This window comes from Diceros bicornis, chromosome 7 (assembly GCF_020826845.1).
Source record: "Diceros bicornis minor isolate mBicDic1 chromosome 7, mDicBic1.mat.cur, whole genome shotgun sequence".
Classification (NCBI taxonomy): Eukaryota; Metazoa; Chordata; class Mammalia; order Perissodactyla; family Rhinocerotidae; genus Diceros; species Diceros bicornis.
In genome coordinates this window covers 44,047,684-44,066,071 of record NC_080746.1, presented here as the reverse complement: position 1 = coordinate 44,066,071, position 18,388 = coordinate 44,047,684, and the positions used below count along the sequence as shown (strand labels likewise).

The following is an 18,388-nucleotide window of genomic DNA, read 5'->3' as shown; positions in this document are numbered from 1 at the left end:
AGGGGTGAATTATCTTCCACTCCTTCCTTCTAAAAATAATGTTACCCTATAGGCTAAAGTGCATACTCAAATTATCCTAATTTATTCTTGAGTAAGGAGAAAGAATAGAGGACAAAAACTAACATTTGGTAAACCCTTGATAAGGCAAGATATTAAACCATGTTTGTATCATCGTCAATCTCACTTAAGGACAACAACCTAGTAAGGTAACGAAGATATCCTTAATTTTATACTTGAAGCTACAATTTAGGGGGCAGTTACCACAGCAAAGAAAGCTGCATAGAGAGCTGAAAAAAATCTGCAGAGGGTTTCTCCTTGAATCTTCAGCTGAGTACAGAGCTCTGCGTGAGCTAAGGAACTGCTCAGGGCCAGGGAACGGACTACCAGGAAGGAGCATGTGGAAGAGTCTGTGGAGCTCACAAATGCCCAGAAATAGTTTGTGTTCCCACTAGCCAGAGTGGAAAATGTTATCATTCATGAGGCATCAGGTAGAGGACTCAGGAGGATATTACCTGAGTAGTGTGGAAACACTTGGCCTTGCTCTAGACCAACTTAGCAAAGCTAAAAAACGAACCTCAAAGGATGAAACTAAGCCTCAGAAAATTAACTGCACCACTGAATAAAAGCTAGGTATATTTAAAGAATCCAATATCCAGTGCCTAACAAGAAAAAATTTACTATGTCTGCCATCTGATAAAAAATAAATAGGTATGAAAGAAGCAGGAAAGTATGACCACTAATAAGGAGAAAAATTGATCAATAGAAACAAAAAAGACACAGATAATAGAATTACAACTACGTCCTATATATTCAAGAAAGCAGGTAAAACCATGACCATGTTAAGGACACGGAGGACAGAAATATGCAAAACTGAATTTCTAGAGATAAAAATACATTATCTCAGATGAAAACTATACTGGATTGGGTTAAGAGCAGAGTAGACACTGTGGGGAAAAATATTAGTCAACTTGATGCATAACAAAAGAAATTATCCAAAATACAACACAATGGTGAAAGTAGTTTTTTTAAAAAGAACTTACCAGGGAGCTATGGGACAAACTAATTCAGCTTAACATTATGCATAATTGGAGTCACAGAAGGAGGGAGGCATAAAAAAATTTGAAAAAATAATAACTGAGGCACATCAAATCACTTTAAAAATGGCAAAGAGAAAATCTTAAGAGCAGCCAGGAATCAAAGAGACATATTGTACCCAGAACAACAAAGAAAAAACTAGCAATAAACTCATTTATTTTCAGGAACAATGTTAGCCAGAAGACAATGGAGCAACAACCTGAAACTACTGGAAAGAAAAGAAAAAACTATAATGTAAGAATTCTGTACCCAGTAAAAATATCTATCAAAAACGAAGGTGAAATAACAACTTTTTCTCACATACAAGTGTTGAAAGAATTTGTCTCCAGTAGATCTGCACTACAATGTACAGGAGTGTAAAAGGAAGTTGTTCAGATGGAAGAAAAAATAATAGATGGTAAATATGTGGGTGAATATAATTTTTCCTTTTAAAAAATTGAAACAAATACCAAGGTGGGAAATTTAATCCAAACCATATCAACAATTATATAGAATGTAAATGATGTAAACACCCAATCAAAAAGCGGAAAAGTCACATTAAATTTTATAAAGAGGCCCAGCTCTATGCTGCCTAATTATAAGGACATAAACCCGGTGAAAGGATGAAAAAGATATATCATGCTAACACACACTATCAAAAGAAAGGTAGAATGGCAAACTTAACATCAGACAAAGTATACTTGAGAGTAAAGATTATTGCCAGGAATAAAAGGATCATTTCATAATGATAAATGAATTAACTCATCAAGAAGATAACAATTTTAAATCCTTCTGCACTTAATAACAAAGCTTCAAAATATATAAAGCATAAAGCTATATAAATCAAAAGATAAACGAGTCCACAAATATAGTTGAGGATGTCTCTCAATATTTTATAGAACAAGTAAATAAAAAATCCATAAATATGCGGAAGACTTTCATTTCACTATCAACTTACGTGTACTATTTGACATTTATGAAACATTCCATCCAACAACACCAGGATACACCTATTTCAAAGTGCACGTGAAATGTTACTAAAATAGACCACACTCTGGTCCATAAAATAAGTCTAATTAATGTGAGCATGTTTTCTGACTACAATGAGACTTAAATGTTAATCAATAATAGAAAAATATCTAGAAAATCACCAAATATTTGGAAACTAAATACCTCATTTATAAATCTTACATGGCTCAAAGAAGAAATCAAAATAGAAATTAGAAAGTATTTTAAACTGGAAAACTGTGAAAACGTGGCATATAAAAATTTGTGGATGCAACTAAAGCAGTAATCAGAGAGAAACGAGAGCATAAAAGCCCACATTAAATAATAACGAAGGTCTCAAATAATGACTTCAACTTATCTTAAGACAGTTGGAAAGGTCGAGCAAATTAAATCCATAATAAGCAGAGGAAAGGAAATAATAAATAGCAGAAATAATTGAAATAAAAAAAACAGATAAACAATAGAGAAACTGACAGGTTTTTTCTAAGTGGTGGTACCATTTTATATTCCCATCAGCAGAGTATTAGAGTTCCAATTGCTCACCAACACTTGACATGGTACGTCTTTTGAATTGTAGGCATTACGAAATTTAAATTATAGGCTGCTAAATTTTTAGCAACTGCTTAGCGTTAACTCGTTGTGGTTTTAATTTGCATTTCCTAATGACTGGTATTGAGTATCTTTTCATGTATTTATTTTCCATCTGTACATCTCTTATGAAGTGTCTGTTCAAATTTTTTGCCTATTTTTAAAATGGGCTTGCTTGTTTATTACTGAGTTGAAGAGTTCTTTACATATTCTAGATATAAGTTCTTTGTCAAATGAATGTTTTGCAAATATTTTCTCCCAGTTCATGGCCTACTTTTTTCTTTTCTTAATGGAGTCTTCTAAAGAGTAAAACTTTTAAATGTTGATGCAGTTGAATTTATTCTTTCCTATCTCATTTTTTTGTCGTATTAAAATTCTTTGCCGAAGCCAAGATCTTCTGTGTTTTCTCCTAGATGTTTGATAGTTTTTAGCTCTCATGTTTTAATTCTTTAATTCATTTTGAGTTAATTTTCACATATGTCATGAAGAAAATATCTCTACTGTATATTTGCAAACATTTTCTCCCAGTTTGTTAGTGTAATTTAACTTTTTTATAATGCTTTTTTGTCATGAAAAAAGTTCTTTTTAATTGTGTGCAGTCAAGTCTATCAATTTTTTTGTGTCTGAATTTTGATTCATAGTTAGAATGCCTTTGCCCACACCTACGTTAAAGAGAAACGTATTCTGGGGCTGGCCCAGTGGTGCAGTGGTTAAGTCCGTGCGCTCCACTTTGGCAGCTTGGGGTTCACAGGTTTGGGTCCTGGGCACAGACCTATGCACCACTCATCAAGCCATGCTGTTGTGGCATCCCATATACAAAATAGAAGAAGATGGGCACAGATGTTAGCTCAGGGCTAATCTTCCTCATGAAAAAAAAAAAAAACAACAAAAAAAGAGAAATATATTTTAAATTTAAAAATTTTTAATTAAAGATGAATAAAACATTTTAAAATGAAGAATTCTTCTAGTACTTGTATGGTTTGATGTTTACAATTATATTGCTGATTTATTTAGAGCTTATGTTTTTATATAGACTGAAGGATGGATCCAAGTTTATAATTTTTCTCCAAATTACTAACCAATTCTTCTGGCACCATTTATTAAAACATCTATCTTTGAACCAGTGATTTGAGACGTCACTTTTATCATAAACTAGAATTCCACATTATTAGGTGTCTATTTGTATTTTTATTCTATTTTACTGACCTCTCTATTTTTGTGCCAGTACCACACATTCTGTCAATTTACGTTAATACATAATTTTATGCCTCGTATATATAAAATTATATCTTTTCTCTACCAACCTACAGACATTTCTTCTCTAAATTTATACTCCCTCCTCGATTACTATTATAAAATTATATCCAAAATTTAACATTTTACATGTTCCCTCTCTTCCTTTTCCGTGTGAGTCTACTGATTCCTTCTTAGAGATATGCAAAAATAACAATCCTGTAATTTCATTGCTTTACAGTACAACCGCTTAACATGGAGGGAATACTTCTTCCAGGTGAGGTGGCCTTACCAGTATTTAAGTGTCTCCTGGATTTTGTTCTCTTCTCAACATCATTGCTTAGCTCTTGGTGGTCAGCTTCTGTCAGGCAAGGGTTTCCAGCATGTGAAATCAGGGCTGGTACTTTGATGCTGAGATGAAATTTGGAGAGGTGACCCCACCAAGTTTCTTTTTTGGGGTGTGTAGATGTAAAGAGTCTGAAAATCTGAACACATCACTCAAAATGACTTTTGTTCACTTATTCATCGGTAGGTGATACTATTGTTTCTTTAGTCATTTAGCAAGCAAAAAGGGAGTGTCCACTTCAGCCAGATGTTAGGTGTCAGAGAAAATCTAGGCTGTCGTGTTCCCTTCTGTAATATCACTTGGCCTCACAAGTGTCATGGAAGAAAGTCATTTAGATTAAGGTGTTAAGTATTTTCTACTTTGTTGTTCAGTGTCTAAGAACCCATGTACTAAATTATTTTTGAAATTCAGTGCCAGGAAAAAATATTCACTCTTTTGAAGACCAGATGCATTGTATCTAAACAGATAACCTCATAAGCTATATCAAAGTTTTTTTTTTTTTTTTTGGGGGGTGGCAAGAAGGGGGCTTAGGGTATAAAACATCCAATCAAATAAATAAACTTGTATTCAGTGTACCTAGAAATAGGTAAATATTCCCTATTTAACATAATCACTGAGGAGTAGCATGGTAGCAGGACAAAGAAAGAAATCTTCCCCAAGAAAATAAATGGACCATGAAAGGTAAAATCAAGCAAATTGATTATCCTAACACGGCAAAGTCAAACACATCTAAAAGCCAACATTACTGTAAAAAAAATCTTTCTCATAAAAAAAATTACTCTGGGTTTTGAATTCACTGGAAAAGAATTAGTCAAAATGTGAAATGATAAGTATGTTAAACTTCGTATCTGTGCTCTACACAAAGGTAGAGGAAGGATGTTCAAATTGTTGAGTATAGTACCAAGATTAGTAAAAACATATGAGGTGACATGACTTATACAGACTTGCTACTTTAGAACTAGACATGTCACTTGATAATTAAAGTGTCAGTGAAATCAAAAAGATTTCTAAGGCTTGTGTAATGAAATTATTACCAGAGAGTTATTGATTTTCCATGTAAATGGTGTCTTAAAATGACACGTGCATTTGTCACATAGATTTTATTTAATACCATGTTAATATTTACACTATCAGTGTTCTAAACTACTTCAGAATCAAATCTTTAGAACAAAGAGGATAAACACTGTAAGAAATGTTATATTACCCTGTCAAAAACAGGGGAGAGAAGCTCCAAGATTCTAGCCTCACATGTCTTTTTTCTATGCCCTTTTCTTGGGAGAGCTCATCCACCTAATATTACCTCCATCCCATCTTCCAAATTGATATCTTTAGCCTTCAAATTTTTGTGAACTGTCAGCACCAATTTTTAGTTGTCTGATGGATATCTGCACTGTGTACAAAGCAAACTCCTCAAATTTCACTAAGGCAACTTTCAATTTCTGGTCTGGCATGTAAGGAGCTTAGAAATTGCCACTCCATCTGAACAACGTGTAAAAAGCTGAACAAAATGAAAAACCAACTCCTTTTATATGCATAAGAAAAGTGAGATCACATTGTCCCCAAAATTGGAGAGACAGACAGGTGTATACAGAGAGTCACATCTTACCGAAGCAACAACCTATGGGCAGAAAGTTTTGAGGGAATAAGTGCCAGGATAGGAAAACCAAACTGTAATTGATACACTGCTGGAGGTTCAGTGTGGGAAGTTTGAGAGGCAAAAACTCCAGTGGCTCCAGTCTTGGAGGAGGGAGGTCCCATACTTGTATGAGTTTTACCTCCAAGGACTTGACTAGGTTCTCACAGTGAATATCAGAGACAAATTCCCTCATGCTTCCTGCAGAGGAAAAGGAAAAGTCACCATTTTGAAACAGACTGAGAATTCTGTTCTTCTTAACACAGTCTGCCCTCAGGAGAAACTATTTAATCAGGGCCTAACGTGCTGGTGTTTTTACAGGCCAGAAGTACAGACTCACCTAATCATAGGACTATAGAATGCTTCCCCTCCCCCAATACATCACCACTACTTTACTAAATGCCTATTTACAGGAGATCTTTAACCAAGTACATCATGTATAGGTACCAAGAAAAAATTGCAAGGCATACAAAAAGGCAAAAAACATAGTTTTAAGAGAGAGGGCAAGCAACACAATCAGACTTAGATATCATAGGCACGTTGAATTATCAGACAGGGAAATTAAAACAACTATGATTAATATACTAAGAACTCTAATGGATAAAGTAGACAGTGTGCAAGAATAGATGGGGCAATGTAAGCAGAGAGATGGAAATTCTAAGAAGATGGAATAAAAAAGACATGCTAGAGATTTTTAAAAAGTGAAGAATGTCTTTAATGACTTATTAGTAGAATGTACACCTGTGGAAAGAATCTCTGAGCTTGAGGATACCTAAATAAAAACTGCCAAAACTGAAAAGCAAAGAGAAAACAAGACTGAAAAAACACGGAATATCCAAGAACTGAGGAGCAACTATAAGAGGTGTAACATACTTATAATGGGAATACCAGAAGGAGAAGAGAGATAGAAAAGGACATAAAAAATATTTGAAGCAATAATGACAGAGAATTTCCCCAATTTAACGGGAGACCTCAAATCACAGATCCAGGAAACTCAGAGAACACCAAACACAATAGATGCCAAAAACTTTCATGTAGTCATATCATATTTAAATTGCAGAAAATCAAAGATGAAGAAAAAAATCCTGAAGGAAGCCAGAAGAAAAAAACAATTACATCCAACGTCTCCTGAGAAACCATGCCAGAAAGAAGAGAGTGGAGTGAAATATTTAAAACATTGAAACAAAAAAACTACCAATGTAGAATTCTTTACCCTGCAAAATGATCCTTCAAAAGTGACTAAAAAGTAAAGATTGTTTTGTGTTTTTCAGCATGGTAAGTAAAGTGGAGAATGATGAGAGACAATGCTAGTGAGGTGGACAAAATCCAGATTAAAGGGGGTTAGATAAGTCATGTAAAAATTCAACTTAATTCTACAGTCAATAATAATAGCCTATACTTACTGAAGGCTTATCATTTTCTGGGCATCATGGGGTTTTGTTACACACATATTCTTACTTAAATCCTCACCACAACCCAAATAAGAAAATTGGTTCACAGAATAATTAAGCAATTTCTTAACCACAATGCTATATTGCAATGGGGAGTCATTGAAAGTTTTTAAGCAAGAAAATGATGTTGCTGTGTATATATTGTTTGTCCTCTGTTATTGACTCCTTAATAGGTTCAAGGAGTATTAAAGCTAAAATGGACCTTAGAGACCACCTAGCTCAACCACTTTAATTTACACAATAGGAAACTGAGGCCCAGAGAGGCACATTAACCTGGTCAGGCCATACAGATTTGATGATAGAGTATGAACAGGATCTAGGACTCCAGACTTATTCTACTTCTTCATGCTGTACTCCTTCTATTAACAGTTTCTCCCTGGATTTTTAAAGATCATCAGTTCAAGCCAACAGCAATGACTGTAACCCTAACCCTAATGACATCTCCTTCTTCCCTTCTTTTTCCACATTTATCGTATCTGACATGTAGTGTAAGACAGAAAAGAAGCAGACACTGGTTTTCCATTATGTGGAATTAGAATAGTTGACATTCTTTGATGCTCACTTTGTCATTTCAAACAGAATTGCGTTCATCCTATTAGATGTTTTAGACTAAACTCATGATAATTACCTCATTAAATTTCACTCTTCTAACAAGCTTCCTTTGCAAATTGTTGAGAAGTCATCTCTGAGGTGGTATAAGGAAAAGATTGTGGACTTAGGAGCCAAGATAACAAGGCTCATAATCCAGTTCCACTACTTATAGGTCAAGTGGTCTTGGACCAATTACTTAAAAACTTTGGTGAATTAGTGGTAGCATTAAAATCTGCCTTGACAAGTTGTTGTTAGGATTAAACTCCTATCGTGATAAATAGGCATATTTTTGATGTTTAACAAATATTTGAGAGGAAATTAATTTTTAATTTTCTTGTAGTCCACTAACCTGCTGAAAAAAAAGTGGTAATACAAGTAGATAATGAGAAAGTTTAAGGCCTTGGTTGCTTATAATAATGAATATATAGCTGGCTGTCTGGTAATGTAAAGTTTTTAAAAATTATTTCTAATTAAGAGAATTTTTAATTTCAAAAATTGATTTCCTTTCTAAAGCTATTATTTATGCAGCATATAATTTTAGAGTAATTATGATAAAATTATTCGAAATGTGGAAATAACACAAAAAGATTATTTCATATTTTTCAATGTCATATTCAGGCACCATCTAACAAATGCATCCCAGAATTCAAAGAGTATTTGAGAAATGAAGGCTTATATAGTCAGTAAGGAAAAGAATGTAGAAATAAGTTTGCTAAATTTGACACAAAACCCAGGATTATCTTATTTCCTAGGTGAATTTATATTTGACTTACTATTTACTATTGTTTAGGGCCCTGTTCATAGATTCTGTAAAGTTGTAAATTTTTTAAACTTTTAGAAAATTCCTAAATTACAAATATTGTTTTTGTCCAGAAAAAATTTAAATAATTGTCCAGTAGAAAAGATAATCCCAAAGGTTATAGTATTATTGATATTTGCTAGTTTTGTATCTAACTTATCAAATGTATTTACATATTTCTCTTCTAGCCAAAGAAATAAATATGTACTGCAAATGTTCTTTGTATTTTTTGGAGTGGGGAAGATTAAGTATAAGTGTAAGTTCAAAGAATTTTCACAAATTGAACCCACCCAGTGTAACCAGCACTCAAATAAGAACACAGACCATGCCTGCCATCCTAGAAGCCTCTCCAGTCACAGCTGAGACACAAAAGGATAGCCACTACCTGACTTCTAATCACATAGATTAGTTTTGCATTTTAGATATGTGTGTATATAATATGAATAATTTCATATATAGTATTATGTACTTGCAAATTACATAGTGGAAAACTTATCTATGTCATACATATTATAATCATATAATATATATAATCATACAGTACTTTTTCCTATCTGACTTCTTTAATTCAACATTAAATTTGTGAGATACATCCAAGTTAGTGTGTATAACTGTAGCTTGTTTATTCTCATTGCTGTATAGGATTCCAGTGTATGACTCTTTTTTCTTTTATTGAGATATAATTGACATTTAACATTATATTATTTTCAGGTATACAACATAATGATTTAATATTTGCATACATTGTGAAATGATCACCACAATATGTCTAGCTAACATCTGTCACTATACATAGTTACAAATTTTTTTGTGTGTAAGAACTTTTAAGATCTATTCTCTTAGCAATTTTCAAACATACAATACAGTATTATTACCCATAGTCATCATGCTGTACACGATATCCCCATGACATTTATTTTATAACGGAGAGTTTGAACCTTTTGACCCTTTCACCCATTTTGCCCACCTCCCACCCCCTGCCTCTGGCAGCCACCAATCTGTTATCCGTACCTATGAGATACAAAGAACAAATGTTCTTTGAGCCAGCTTTACCATCCTGGCTCCCTCAAAGAATTAAATTTTTGAAATGTGTTTGATATATGTTTGTACAAGAATCACATTTTTTAAATTGATGTTTTAATAGTTTATAACATTGTGAAATTTTGGGTTGTACATTTTTGTTTGCCCATCACCATATATATATCTCCCTTCACCCCTTGTGCCCACCCCCTACCCCCGTTGCCCCTTGGAATACTACTAAACCATAAAAATAAATCACATTTTTTAACATTTAAAATATTTTATTTTGACGGAGTGGAACTTTTTGAAGTCATTGTTGTTCTAGAAAGAATCCCTTGAATGCTCCCCTCCAGCTAAGGTCACAAAAGGAAAGGGGGCCCTTGTCACTCTAGCAAAAAAGTGGACCTTATTGGTGAGTTATGGTAGTTAATTGATAATGTCTATGCATTTCATATCACTGGCAAGGGAATCAAAATCTCTAGAGGCAAGAAGCCTCAGAGAGAAGAAAATGTAGGCTAGAGCCTATATTCGACCCCTCTCCTTCTGAAGCTCGATTTATTAAAATCTCTCTGATCCCATGGCTTGAAGTCAGCTAGGTGAGGAATGCTGGCAGAAAAGAAATCAAGGTCGTCCAAGGGGTACTCACTTGGAATTGTCCTGACAAGTGAATCAGGCTCATGTCCAGGGCTGAATGATTGTGGAGAAAGGGAGTATCACAAAGAAAAAATGTGTGGATAAAACTGAAAACCTTCTTCCCTCCTAACTCCCTCAATTCCTTTGGTCCAGAGGGAGTGCTCTGGGAACAGTCATTCAGCATATAAGGCCACATAAAAACAGTAAACCTGGAGACCCAAAAGCAGAGCGCTGCTGGCTATTCTCCAACTAAGAGTCACTGCAAACTCTGACGGGATCTACACTCGCATGGCTTGTTCAGGCACAGTCAGCTTGACAGGCCAAATGTCCATATGGCCACCACGGCCAAGCAAAATACTTTGGAAAAACCTTTTCTGTCTCCCACCTCCTATAACCTTAAAAACTCCTGCCTGGCCAGTAGAGGAGCCAATGGAGTGGTGGACAATGAGGACATTCTAACCATATGGGATCTCCTTACAACAGGGACACTGTGTGCCAGTGACAGAAGAAATGGCAGCAGGAAAGGAAGGCCACTACTAGACGGATCAAATTCATTAGGTTTCCTGCTCTGAGGTATTCTCAGGCAGACTGGCCCCTCTGGACTGAATAAATTTTGGAATTCTTAAACTATGCAACTCAAGGGAGGAAGCCACACAAAGAAAATTTTCTCATCACAGGAGAAAATTATTTTCCTTTATTCTTTTCTTTTCTTTTTATTGTATCTGTATGAGAAGATGGATGTTAGCTGAACCTATTGTGGTAATCATCTCACAAATTATGTAAACCAAACCATTATGCTGTATACCTTAAACTTATATAGTGATGTCTGTCAATTTTTTCTCAATAAAACTGGGAAAAAAAACAAAAAGAGATAGTACATTTTCTACTAACATAAAAAGGGTGAAGGGAAGGGTGGATTACTAAAAAAAAGACATGAATTTTATGTATCTGTAACGAAAGTTTCAATGTCAACCTCATTGTTATGGGTTGAATTGTGTCCCTCAAAAATTCATGAAGTCCTAACCCCTAATACCTCAGAATGTGCCTTATTTGGAGATAGGGTCTTTACAGAGGTAATCAAGTTAGAATGAGAGTAATCAAGTTATTTGGGTGAATCTTAATCCAATATAACTGGTATTATGAGAAGAAGAAATTTGGACACAGACATATATATGTATAGGGAGAATTCCATGTGAATATGAAGATGACCATCTATAAGCCAAGGAGAGATGGCTAGAACAAATCCTTCCCTCACAGCCTTCAGAAGGAACCAACCATGCCAACGCCTTGATTTCAGACTTTGAGCCTTCAAAACTGTGAAATAAGTTTCTGTTGTTTAAGCCACTCAATTTGCGGTATTTTATTCTGGCAGCCCTAGCAAACTAAGTCTTTTTAAGAACAAGTGAGTTTTCTAGATATGTAGAAAGACATAAATTCATAAATACTGTATAAAATATTAATGTATTTTTATTATATCATAAATATATCAAACTGTATATGTACAAATGTTATCCACTTAAATTTCTCTTTTATGTGGAGAAAGTTCATTTATACCAGTGATGTAGCCATTAACCAAAACCATTTGGGGACCTAATTTTAGTGTTATTTTTGGCATCTAATACTCTTCCTTCATTCTTCTTTGGCTATGGACCAAAACTTGACTGCAAGCACAAAGGTGGACATATGCACAAGACTGACCAATCACATTATCCTCTGAATCTAGCCGTCACAGTTCACCTGGTCATGAAGTGTGTGCAAAGATAAATGCCTGCATTGCCTTCCAAGAATTCCCTTCCACACCTATTTCATTAACTTACTTAAAATTGTGTTTCTGTCACTTACAACTGAAATTACAAAGTCTTAATCAATACATTCTTTTAAAAAGCTTTCCCTCACATTAATAATCCCAATGACTAACTATGGATTATAAATCTTAGATTTTAGAGGTAGATCTTTTGGCCCTACAGAATTGGAAATTTAGATGACTCATTCATGATCACGCAGTTAGGAGTGGAATTAGAATTAGAATCCAAGCCCTGTAACTGGTAAAATAAGAAATTAAAGAGCCTTTGGAGCTGAAAGGAGCAATAAAACTTACCCATTTCAATTCCCAATCTAACACTTGAATGCTATTGATAACATCTCTAATAAATAATAACCATCATGTTTACTATAACACATTGCTTTTCATAGTGATGGGGATAATTAGTGGTATTTAATCCTAAGTGTACTGGATAAGGGAAATAGTAATGCTATTTGATCCCAAACATGTGGTGTGTCTAAAGAGTAATGGGTCTGGTTTCTTATGGGGCTTATAAATAGATTTTATGAAGTTCCGAATCTTCAAAGATGCCCCATCTTCTTGATTGGATGGCTGATTACCAAATTCCTCATGTAGAAACAATTAATATCAATAATAATGGTAATAATAATACTTAATAATATGGACTTCTTATGACAATTTAGAAATATGGACATATAATATCCCAGGACTCTGCTTTAAGATAGACGAAGATACACTTCTTTGGTCTGAAAATTTTTTTAAAAAATTAAAAATCCTTCCTTTTGTATTAAATAGAACAATGCAGGTGACATAAGATAATCAATCACTGTAGAACAATTGTTCCTTTAGTCCAAATCTAGAATATCTGTTCCCACGTAGTAGAGGGAAAATAATTTCTGAGACTGAAGTCTCACACCAGACAGAATGTTTTTCAATTATCACAAACCAAAGTTAGCCCTCTGGAATTGTGCCAACTAACAAGACCTTTGTTGCTTACCTAACACTGTGAGAGAAACAGTTGTGCATCTCTCAATCTACCAAATTAAATAATTCTTATCAATGCAGAATTCAAACAAATTACATAAAACAAAGAACACAATGCTACATGAGGTAATTTATAAATCATATTACCTTGACTCCTCTGTGACTGCCTCTTTCTTCCCAGCCTTTGTCTGACAGAGCTCTTTAAAGAACACAAGTTAAATAGCTAAAATTTAATGTGTCCTTATTATGTACCTGGTATTGTTCTAAGCATTTTACAACGTACGTATGTAGGATACTGCTGATTTTACCTAATACCTATTCTCTTCTTTCTCTAAGGTGATAGAACACTGGATCGTTTGTTAGACACATGGCAACTCGGAATGAGTTTACTTCTAAGTTCTAATTAATGAGGTGTTCATTGAAAGACAATACAATTTTCAGGTTTTCCTTTAAAGAGAAGGTGCCTCTATGTTGGCTGAAATGCTGATCTATTTGTGAGCCATCTGGAAATAAACACAATAGGATGGTGGAACAAAAGGTCAAAGGATCCTGGATCTGTGACCATTTCAGAATGTAAAGCCACACTATCAGCCTGGAATTTTAAGTGAAGAAGAAATAAATTTTTATCATGTTAAGATTTAGAAACTTGGGTTTCTCTCATATATAGCTTTACATATATCCTATGGACCAATATAATCTAGTATAGTTCTATGCAATAATAGATCCTCTCTACAGAAAAGTGCATATGCATGTGAATTTTGCTTAAATTTTAGGTTATTCCTGGATAAGCTGAAGTCTATCTACCTGCGCTTGGATCTCAGGTTAAGAATCATTAGTATAATAGGTGACTTTCTCGTTAACAAAATGTTTCTTTAAAAGTATTAATCTTGACTACTCTTAGCTTTCAAACCTTGATAATCAATACTGCAAGAAACTGGTCATTAAAACCGTTCATATATATATATAAAAATTTGTGGTGTATAAAACTTATACTATTTTCAAATAAATAAGCCAAATTTCTTGGTTAGTGGTGCTGCCAAGAAATAGTTTGTAGAGGGCTTTAGCAGCCACCGTGAAATAATCTCCAAAACCACCCAAGTCATCATGCCCAATACTAATTTATAAAGACAATTGACATTTTATCAACCTTATGTATAACTGAAAAAAGTCATTTTTAGAAAGTGTGCTTACTCTTCTTCTTTATTTGAACTGTATAATCTAGATAGAAGCAGTGTGCACTCTATGCACATGCAGATTTAAGACCACTTTGGCCCATCCTTCCATTATATTGCTGCTCTAAAGACCAAGCTGCATAGGAATTCTGAGCTGTGGCTAGGAATGACCTGCTAAAATTCATCAAAGCAAAGGCAACTGGGTAGAGAAAATAGGAGCTTGACATCACAGCTTAGACACATGAGAATTTGCATTCCACTTCTCTTCCTTTTCTTTCTGTTTTCTTACTGCAGAGTATAGAGAAAGTAACAGTTCTCTGAGGGCAGTGGGGCAAAAAAGAATTAAAACCTTCCCCGTGATTAGGTCAGACAACCCAGGCTGGGTGAACAGAGCCTGTGGCCAAGTCAGAATATCTGACTCCTTCGAAGATAAGCAGCTCAAGTTCTTTGATGTTCAGGGAGGCCTTCCAGCTCTGAAATTCTACAATTCTTTCATAAACCAAAGATTAAAGTCAAACCAGTCAAAAGGACTCAACCTAAGACCCAGAGCCAGATGATAAATAAAAAGTGAAAATTGATGAGAATGACATAAACCTTTAAAATATTTAGCATTACTTCTGAAAAAAATGTGCCCTTATGGCGAATGTTGATTTATGTAAGGTATATTATAGATTATACATGTTTCAAAGTAAACTATCATATAATAAGATAAGATATGTAATGTACTATATTATGTAACATATACTACCTGAAAAGAAATTGTAATATACATACATATACACACACACACATATTTAATTAATTAGGTTTGAGTTGAGAACTACACACAAAGATGTTAAATAGATCATGGGTCTGAATTGACTTAGAGTATGAATTGTATTGTAAATCATTTCTAGAACTATAATCTGATGGCTATATATATTTATTTATATGTATAAATATACATATGAATCTCCTGCAAGTTTGAAAGTTAGAGATACTTCCATCAGTAATTACTTACAATACAATATTATACATAATGTTATATATATAATATTTTTATAGAGTTAAGTGTACAACAAAATTTAAGGAAAATGCCACAACGTGAGTATACAAAGTTGGCCAATTAATCAAGGCTAGAAACGTTCAGACACTGAAATGAATTATTGAATTGGAACTAATGTTGCCATGAACAATTATAATAAGCAAATTACACACATCCAGCAGTGATTTTAAATAGCATTTACCACTGACATCCTTTCAGTTGGAGCAAATAGACAGCAATCAATAGCTGCCATAACATACTTGTGTAATCCATTCTACCCGGCCATGTCAGCCTGAAGTGATACTGATGAGGCCCCTGCAGTGACTATTCAGCATGTCTGGTATTCTAGAGCATACACAGCATAAAAACTTGAGAGACTTGTTCTTCAGGGTGAAAAAGAACTATGATCTTAACACAACTCACAACATATTTCCTCTTAAGGAGTGAATTATACTTTAGGAAAACATTTTGAAAAATCACTTGGCTGGGAAGTTGAGACGCCGAAGTCATGAGGAGAAAGTAAGTGACAAGGTGACAAAAAAGACAGCTAAGTTGCCCTACATTAGAACTGAACAGAAATCTGGGACTAGAGGAAAAGAACAGAGGAGAAGAGAGAGGAGAGAAGGCCAAGGACCATGTTGCCATGGCCAACGGCTTTTGAGAACAGGCATATTTAATACTTTATTCGGTCAATCCATATTTGACTTTAAGTTACTTATGTTGCCTTGGAGAGAATCATATTCTCATGCTAATAACTATCCTCCTTACTGTCCATGAACTTAGCTTGTCAGATTGCTTCTATGCTTTTCGATTTAGTTCTTTTCCATAAAGTTCCTTAATGCATCTCACAAATGGATCCCTGGTGGGCCAGATACACTAGCTGTCCAGAAAGCTCAAGTACTCTGAATTCTCCAAGAGTGAGCAACACGAATTTTCAGTCTGGGCTCCCAGCTTGTTTGTTCCCAGTTCAAAACATAGCTCATGTTTGATTCTAGAGATTAATCTCAGGAAGCTTGAAGAAGTTGGGTTTTTCGCGTTGATCATGACTCCCTTTTAGGCAGTTGTGGGGAGAAAGGGACTCAAATTCAATACTTTTATAATTATATTGTAACAATGTGTGTTCAGTCCCCTCCTGGGGAAAGCAAGCCAGGAGAAGGGATAGAGCAGAAGACACGGTGAGTGTGGGTGGCTGTAATTATGGATGATAACAAAATCAAGGGAGTAGCCAGAGATGAGAGTCAGTTGGGTGATGGAAAAGGGAAGATCACTAAAGCAGAGAGGGGAATCTAAATAAGTCAGCAAAGAAAAAGTCAAAGCCAGAAGCAAAATTTGAGAATAGGAATTAGAAACCCTGAGAAAAGACGGCAGATAAAACAGTGATGGGACAAGCTATTGGTGATAGCTTGATCCTGGGTGAAGCTTGGAGACACTGTTTTTTAAATCTCCTCTAGTTGCAGAGTCCCTGAAACGGATGAAAGCATTGCAATTTTGCATTTAGATTCAACACAGTAAATGAGTATTGATGATGTATCAGATACATCATCAAAAGATTAATCTTTTTATTATTCAGTTGACAAAAATGTACAAGATATTTTCTATGTGCCATGCTTTTGTTTAGCTATTGTAGATACAGCTATGAATGCAAGATCCTAAATTCCTGGAATTTTATATTCTAAAAAGGAAGACAGGAAAATAAATGTAAAATATAATATCAAGTAGTTGATAAATGCTGTGAGAAAAATTAGAACAATAGAAGGTGCCAGAGAGAGACAAACATGAATTTAGAGAAGATTTTCAGATGAAGATATTCTGAAAAAGGGATATTTGAACAGAGAACAGAATGAAGAAAAGGAATAAGCCTAGTAAATATCTAGGACACAAGCATTTCAGAGGGAACAGCAAGAGCCTGTCTTCAGCCTTCCTCTCATCCAAGTTCCAAATAATAGGAACAATAAACACAAAAGCAATCTAAAAGGAGATCAAACAATATTTATTACCGGAAAAGTTAATGCTCAATTATCCTCAAATGTAGGATTTCTGGATTACTGGATTAGAGAGTATATGTTTAAACTGGTATTATAATGGACCATCTCACTGCTTCCTTGAATCTAAAACTTGGGGCATACGTGATGGGGATCTGAGATCTGTAGCACAAGCTTTATCCACTTTGTCAGGTACCTGCTCATGCACCAAATTGCCTGCAAAATGGAGAGCTCAAAAATGGCAGGCCAAATTTTAAGGAGAAGGTAGTATAGTCAGGGGATGTATCTGTCCTTGTCTGATGGTGTGTTTATTGCATGGAAGCAATGCATATTTGAGAAGACAAGAGAATATGAGCACCCACTGTGCTTGAGAGCAAACATAGTCCAAACAAGAGAATATGTCTTCTGTGAGCAGTGAGTTTGAATACAGAACACGAACTTGTAGAGGAAATATGGTCTATTGGAAGACAAAATTCTCACCAGTCCAATTACTTGTTCTTATTCATACAGGGAAGAATGTACAGGGGGAAATGTGGGGTAGTAAGACAGAAATTCCCTTACAGCACTTCTCCAGAAGGGCTAAAGTGAGAATATCACAAAAAAGGAGGTTTCCTTTGACATTCTTCAGATTTTTGTTCTTTCAGCCCAATAGGGATGTCAATCAAGGGTATTTATAAGCCCATTGAGGAAAAGACTAGCAACAAATCATGGTTCTTCGGCACTCACCTTTATCATGTTGCTCCTTAATCTCTACTGCCATTGATCCTTTCTATTCTCCTAGGACAGGACATGGGTAGTTTAGTGTTTATGTTCAGATGAATCTAAAAGGTTAAAGAAAGGATATTAATTATGTTTCATTCCAGTTTAATTTCCCATCTTAAGTTTTTTTTAATCATGTAGACCCGTGTGTCTCACCAGGGGTTGTAGGACAATGAGTGCTGTGAGTCATCATAAGATTACTCACAAAAATAGAGTTTTTATAATATAAAAAAATCCATGTTTAAATAATATTAGTTCCCTCCTCGTAGTAAGAAAATTTAAGTCCAAAAAATGAAATCACCCATTCC

At 34.7% G+C, this 18,388-nt stretch overlaps 1 protein-coding gene across 2 annotated transcripts in view; it reads right to left on the bottom strand.

Annotated features, from left to right (window-relative positions):
- Positions 1-18,144, bottom strand: part of GRM5 (glutamate metabotropic receptor 5) — a 543,453-nt gene extending 525,309 nt beyond the window's left edge. For both annotated transcript variants that reach the window (XM_058545440.1, XM_058545438.1), the window contains exon 1: positions 18,048-18,144. The gene's annotated coding sequence lies outside the window, so the exon portion shown is untranslated. The remainder of the gene's footprint in view (positions 1-18,047) is intronic.
- Between the last annotated feature and the right edge of the window lie 244 nt (positions 18,145-18,388).